The sequence below is a fragment of the Salvia splendens genome, chromosome 10 (assembly GCF_004379255.2).
Source record: "Salvia splendens isolate huo1 chromosome 10, SspV2, whole genome shotgun sequence".
NCBI lineage: Eukaryota > Viridiplantae > Streptophyta > Magnoliopsida > Lamiales > Lamiaceae > Salvia > Salvia splendens.
Genome location: NC_056041.1, coordinates 18,153,792 through 18,159,754, shown reverse-complemented (window position 1 = coordinate 18,159,754; position 5,963 = coordinate 18,153,792).

The window sequence follows — 5,963 nt, the reverse complement described above, 5'->3', positions numbered from 1 at the left end:
CATAAATCTGAAGTATATGATAAATTCGTCCTGTTTTATAAAATGGTTCAAACTCAGTTTCAGACGTCTATTAAAATTTTAAGATCCGATAATGGGGGGAATTCCTAAACAGCTCTATGACAAACTTTTTTGCCGAAAATGGGTTAGTTCACCAAACCTCGTGTTCTCACACGCCAGAGCAGAATGGGGTAGCCGAACGGAAAAATAGGATAATCCTCGAAATGACCCGAGCCCTCCTTTTCGACTCGAAAGTTCCCCCTACTTTTTGGCCTGAAGCAGTTGCTACCTCAGTCTACCTTCTTAATCGACTACCCACAAAAACACTAAATCGGAAAACTCCCCTTGATCACCTTTCCACCTTAACCAAAATTCCCTCAGCCTTATCCTTACCACCCAAAACCTTTGGCTGTTCGGTCTATGTCCATATTCCCTAACATGAACGAAATAAATTTTCCCCGTGTGCAATTAAGTGCGTCTTTATGGGGTATGGGATTAACCAGAAAGGCTATAGGTGTTATGACCCCACAACCAAACGAGTTATTACCACCATGAATTGTAACTTCCTTGAAACCGAATTCTTCTACCACCTTGGGACTCAGGGGGAGAGTGTGAGACAGGGGGAGACCCAAGAAAATGACTCCCTTCGGTGGTATGTGCCAAGTAACCTTGATTCGGACCCAACAGAACAAGCTGGCACTGTTCCTGAGCCGATCCCGTCTGCTGAGGCCATAGTTCCGACACTTCCGCCGCGCTTCTCTGATCCAACCGTAACGGAATCCGAGGTAATATCTGGTCCGAATCATGAAAATTCAGATTTTACCCCTAACTCACCAAGTGCAGAAGTAGAAGAGGAAGAAGACACCTCTATTGATCAGGACGCAGGACAGTACGTACTCCCTCCAAGAAGTACAAGAGGAATTCCGCCCAAGAGGTACTCCCCAGAACGAATAGGGAGGAAGAGCAGATATTCGGTGGCCAACTTTGCTGAAGCCAACATGTCCAAAATGGCAAGAGCGTTTCATACAGCGCTATGTGAAGAAGAAATTCCAAGAACCTTTGAAGAAGCCTCCAAAAGCAAGGAATGGAGAGATGCAATGCTTGTCGAGATGAAAGCTCTAAAGCGAAATGGAACTTGGGAAGTGAGCCCGTTACCCGATGGGAAACATACGGTGGGGTGCAGGTGGGTCTTTACAATTAAACGAAGACCAGATGGGAGTATTGAGCGATATAAGGCTCGATTAGTGGCGAAAGGGTATACGCAAACTCAAGGAGTGGATTATTCAGAGACATTCTCCCCAGTCGCAAAGATGAACACAGTAAGAGTTTTGTTATCAGTCGCAGCAAACAGAGACTGGCCACTTCATCAGTATGACGTCACCAACGCCTTCCTTCATGGTGAATTGAAAGATCCGATCTATATGGAGGCCCCGCCGGGCTTTGAACAGGAATTTGGGCAAAACAAGGTGTGCAGGTTAAAGAAAACCTTATACGGGCTGAAACAATCTCCGAGAGCGTGGTTTGGGAGATTCACAGATGTGATGAAACGATACGGCTATCAACAAAGTAACTCGGATCACACACTGTTCATCAAGCGAAGAGGGGAAAAGATCACATGTCTAATCATTTACGTCGATGATATGATCATTACAGGGGATGATATGGAAGAGATAAGCGACCTCAAGAGGCACTTGGCTACAGAGTTCGAGATGAAAAACCTTGGAGACCTCAAATACTTTCTTGGGATCGAGGTACTTAGATCTGGAAAAGGAATCTTCATCAGTCAACGGAAGTATGTTCTTGACCTCTTGACAGAAATCGGGATGCTTGAGTGCAAACCAGCAGATACTCCCATGGTGCAGAATCACGGCCTTCAAATAATCAAAGGAGCAGCATCGACTGATCGGGGAAGATATCAGAGACTAGTGGGAAAGCTTATCTATCTCTCTCACACTCGGCCTGATATTGCATATGCAGTTGGAGTGCTTAGTCAGTTTATGCATGATCCACAGGAGGAGCATTGGGAGGCAGCACTCCGAGTAGTGCGATATCTGAAGGGAACCACCGGACACGGATTACTGTTCCGGAAGAATGGACATCTCGACATCCATGGATACACTGACGCAGATTGGGCAGGAAATCCAATTGATAGGCGATCGACAGGAGGATATTTCACTTTTGTAGGAGGAAATTTGGTCACTTGGAGGAGTAAAAAGCAGAAGGTTGTGGCCCTGTCAAGCGCAGAAGCCGAATTCCGAGGTATAAAAAGTGGTCTCACTGAAATTCTTTGGCTTAGGAGAGTGATGAAAGAATTGAACCTTAAATCACAGAAGACTTGTAAACTTCTCTGCGACAATAAGGCAGCAATCAGTATTTCAGAAAATCCAGTACAGCACGACAGAACCAAACACGTCGAGATTGACCGACATTTCATAAAGGAAAACCTTGAAGAGAAGATCGTCGAGATTCCGTATGTAGAGTCCGAAGATCAACTGGCAGACATCTTAACCAAGGCCGTATCTGCAAAGAACTTTCACGAAGTTCTGGGCAAGTTAAGTTTCGGGAATCCCGTAACTTAACTTGAGGGGGAGTGTTGGAGATTGGAGAGTATCATGCAAGAAACAGAGAAGATTGCATCAAATCAGGAAGAAGATTGAACGAAATATTTAGACAATAATTAGGGAGATTTGATTGAGGAAAATCTTACCATGTATAAAATCCCTAGGTCTATATATGATGTATCAATTCATTGTGAATGAAATAACCGAGAATTATACAGTTCTACATTGACTTTTATATAGTAAATCGTAGTAAAATTTACGACATCTAAGAGCACTCATAGTGTGCCCAAAAAACTTATCCCACCATTTTTCAATATCTCGTCAACTTTTTTCATTTCAGCCCCGACTCAATTTCACACTCATCATTTTTGAAAAGGAAAACTACTTCATACTATTAATTTTAAATAGAAAATTACATTAACTAATTTTAAATTCTATTTTTTCTTGAGCTCCTCAATCATCTTGGTCATAAGGCGGAGGCGCCCAACCTCGGTCGACAAATGGGAAGTGTACGTATGCATATTGCACGAACGCTCTTTGAGATCGTTGATTCATTTTCGAAAATTTTGAAAACAGGCAAAAAAAAAATAGAAAACAGGAAAAGAGAGAGCAAGAGGTGTAAAAAAATGACATGTGGATATATATAGAGAAATTAAATTAATAAAAAGGATTACATCACGCGGATGCTGGAGCGGGACCACCGGCCGGCGGTGATTCAGCCGCGAGAGAGGCAGGGAGCTAGGTGGCCGTGGAACTTAAGAGTGTCCACGATAGTTTAGCCAAACCCAAGGGCAAGCCACAAATTCTCTAAAAGGAGATGCAATATGCTCCCCCCTATGTGGCTATGTTTCAATCAATTACATATTGACGTGTTTATCCCATCTTTTTCACCTTTTTTACTTCCTAATGTCTTGTCACACTTTGGTTCTCCTATTTACCGAAATTTCCTTCAGTTATGCCCATTTATTCGTGATTTTCGTTATTGGATGGATCCCATTAAAAAGAAAAAAAACATTGGAAGCTACGTGTACGCGGTGTCAAATTCTATTGACAATAATCATATCATTACCTTTGTATCCAACATTTGTGTTTCTCCTCCTAAAAGAACATGTTGGTTTCTTCTGTGTGGTGTATCTGGATATATAGAGATAAAGAATATTTCGAGTGTAATACAATTCAAATTAATAGATGAAGGAGAAATACTTGAAAATAAATTGATCTAAGTTGAATAGAAATGAATAAATTGATCAAGCTGATTTAAAAATAGAAACGAAAAAAAAACAAGTCAAAGTGATCAAGCCTAGTCGATGAGTCATCTTTCTGTAAAACGAGATACGTCCAGGTAGTACTTTCGGTTTGACATGTCGTCCTCAAAGATAAAACAGTTTCGTCTTGTTCGTTGCAGCACCGCAGACGTAACAAGCTCCGACAAATTGGATGAAGGTCTAGGGCAGAGCTTCAAAAAGACGATGCAGAGAGAGAGTGTGCTTATGATAAGTGAATGCAGAATGTGTGTTGTAGTTGTGTCGAATGCATGAAATGTCTTCCTATTTATATGGGTTTTCTTTGAAATGTCTGAAACACTAAACATGCCATATCTGAATCACTTTCCAATTTCATGATCCGAGAATGTGGCCACATTTCACAATGGTCACTAGACCGGTTGCCGCCCTTGCTTAAGCCAGAATTCAATTTCATAATGGCACACAACCACACAACACACAACCAAGCAGATATGCAGTTCGTAAAACAAAATCATGGCAAGACATATGTATTCACATATTTGAAACATAAAAACCATTTATCAGCATAAGCAAGACACTGAATGCATATGTTTTAATTTATTTTTTATTATTGGCGGCCGTCTGAGGCATCGCGTGCGCTGTCCAACCGTATTCGCTCTCGAAAACTTATATCTTCGGCCCTATATTCTTCTCAAATTAATTGAATTCAGAAATTAATTAGAATCGCTACAATAAACTTGACTAGCCTACAATAAACTTGAATTAATTGTAGCCCAAACCTTTAAAGTGATTTAGTTTGTAGCCCAAAGCTATTAAAGTGAGGCCCCAAAATAATTAAATTATTGACAACCGCCGCCCGGTGCCGTGAAGCCCAAGATCCTCTAATTAAATTCGATTTCTTGCTTTTAAAGTTTGGTTCTTTTAGTTCGGGTTAGGGTGAGCAAAAAAACCGGAAACCGAATATCCGAACCGAACCAAACCGAAATTTTGAAATTCGGTTCGGTTATTTCAGTTTTTCGGTTCGGTTTTGAAAATACAGAAATTTCGGTTTTTCGGTTCGGTTCGGTTCAGGCGAAGAAAAAAACCGAATAACTGAATAACCGAATTTATTTAATTATTTATTTTATTATATATATGTTGAAACTATTGAAGACATTTTGGTTGATGTTTTTTATTGTGGAATGTTGATTGCATATTTGTATTTGTTGGTTGATGCCTTTGATGGATTAGGGATATTATCATTTTTATCATGTTATGTTTTGTAGGTTGAAAATTTCTAAGTTTCTGTACTATTTTCTTTCTCTCTAGATTTTCGGTTTTTTTAATTCGGTTTTCGGTTTAAGGTTTTTAGATTTTTCAGTTTTTTATATAATTTCGGTTTTTCGGTTTAGTTCGGGTTTTTAAGTTCGGTTTTCAGTTTTTCGGTTTTCGTTTTCGGTTCGGTTTTAGTTTTAGGCGAAATTCGGTTTTTTGGGTTCGGTTCGGTTAGGGCGAAAAACCGAACCCAAACCCGAATGCACACCCCTAGTTCGGGTTGTTCGATTAAGCAATATGATTGGGTTGATGATATTCATATGATGATGGGAGAGAAAATATACCACTTTAAGTTGGTAGAGATTGGTAGAAATTGGCCTTTGTCTCGTTGGATGTTTTGGAGAATTTGTGAATATATGGAAATTGATTTGCAGAATCAAGGCAACAAATCAAGAAGAAATTTTGGAGGTGGAGACTAGTGAAAAAATTAGCTACTGCAGGGAAGAAAGTAAGGACAGCTTTCTGGACTTATTTGGGCTCAAGAAAGGAAGAATAAAATAAATTGGGCTCAAGGGTAAAAATAAAAGAATTAGGCCTAAAATGTACTAGTATTTCATTTGATTTAATTAATTAATTAACTTGGATAATGGACATTAATTATTTTGGAGGACCTAGAATATTATCAACATGTAATATTTTCTTTTGAAAGTCCAAAGGACTTTTGATCCGTTGGATTTGATATACTATATGTAAAATGATAATACAATTATATTGACATACTCATGTCATTGTATTGACGTTTTGAATAATACTATAGTAATATCATTAAATATTAATCGGGATTAACATTGATATCCTTTTATATTAAACATTATTTTTTAACTAAAACATGATATCATTTCAATCC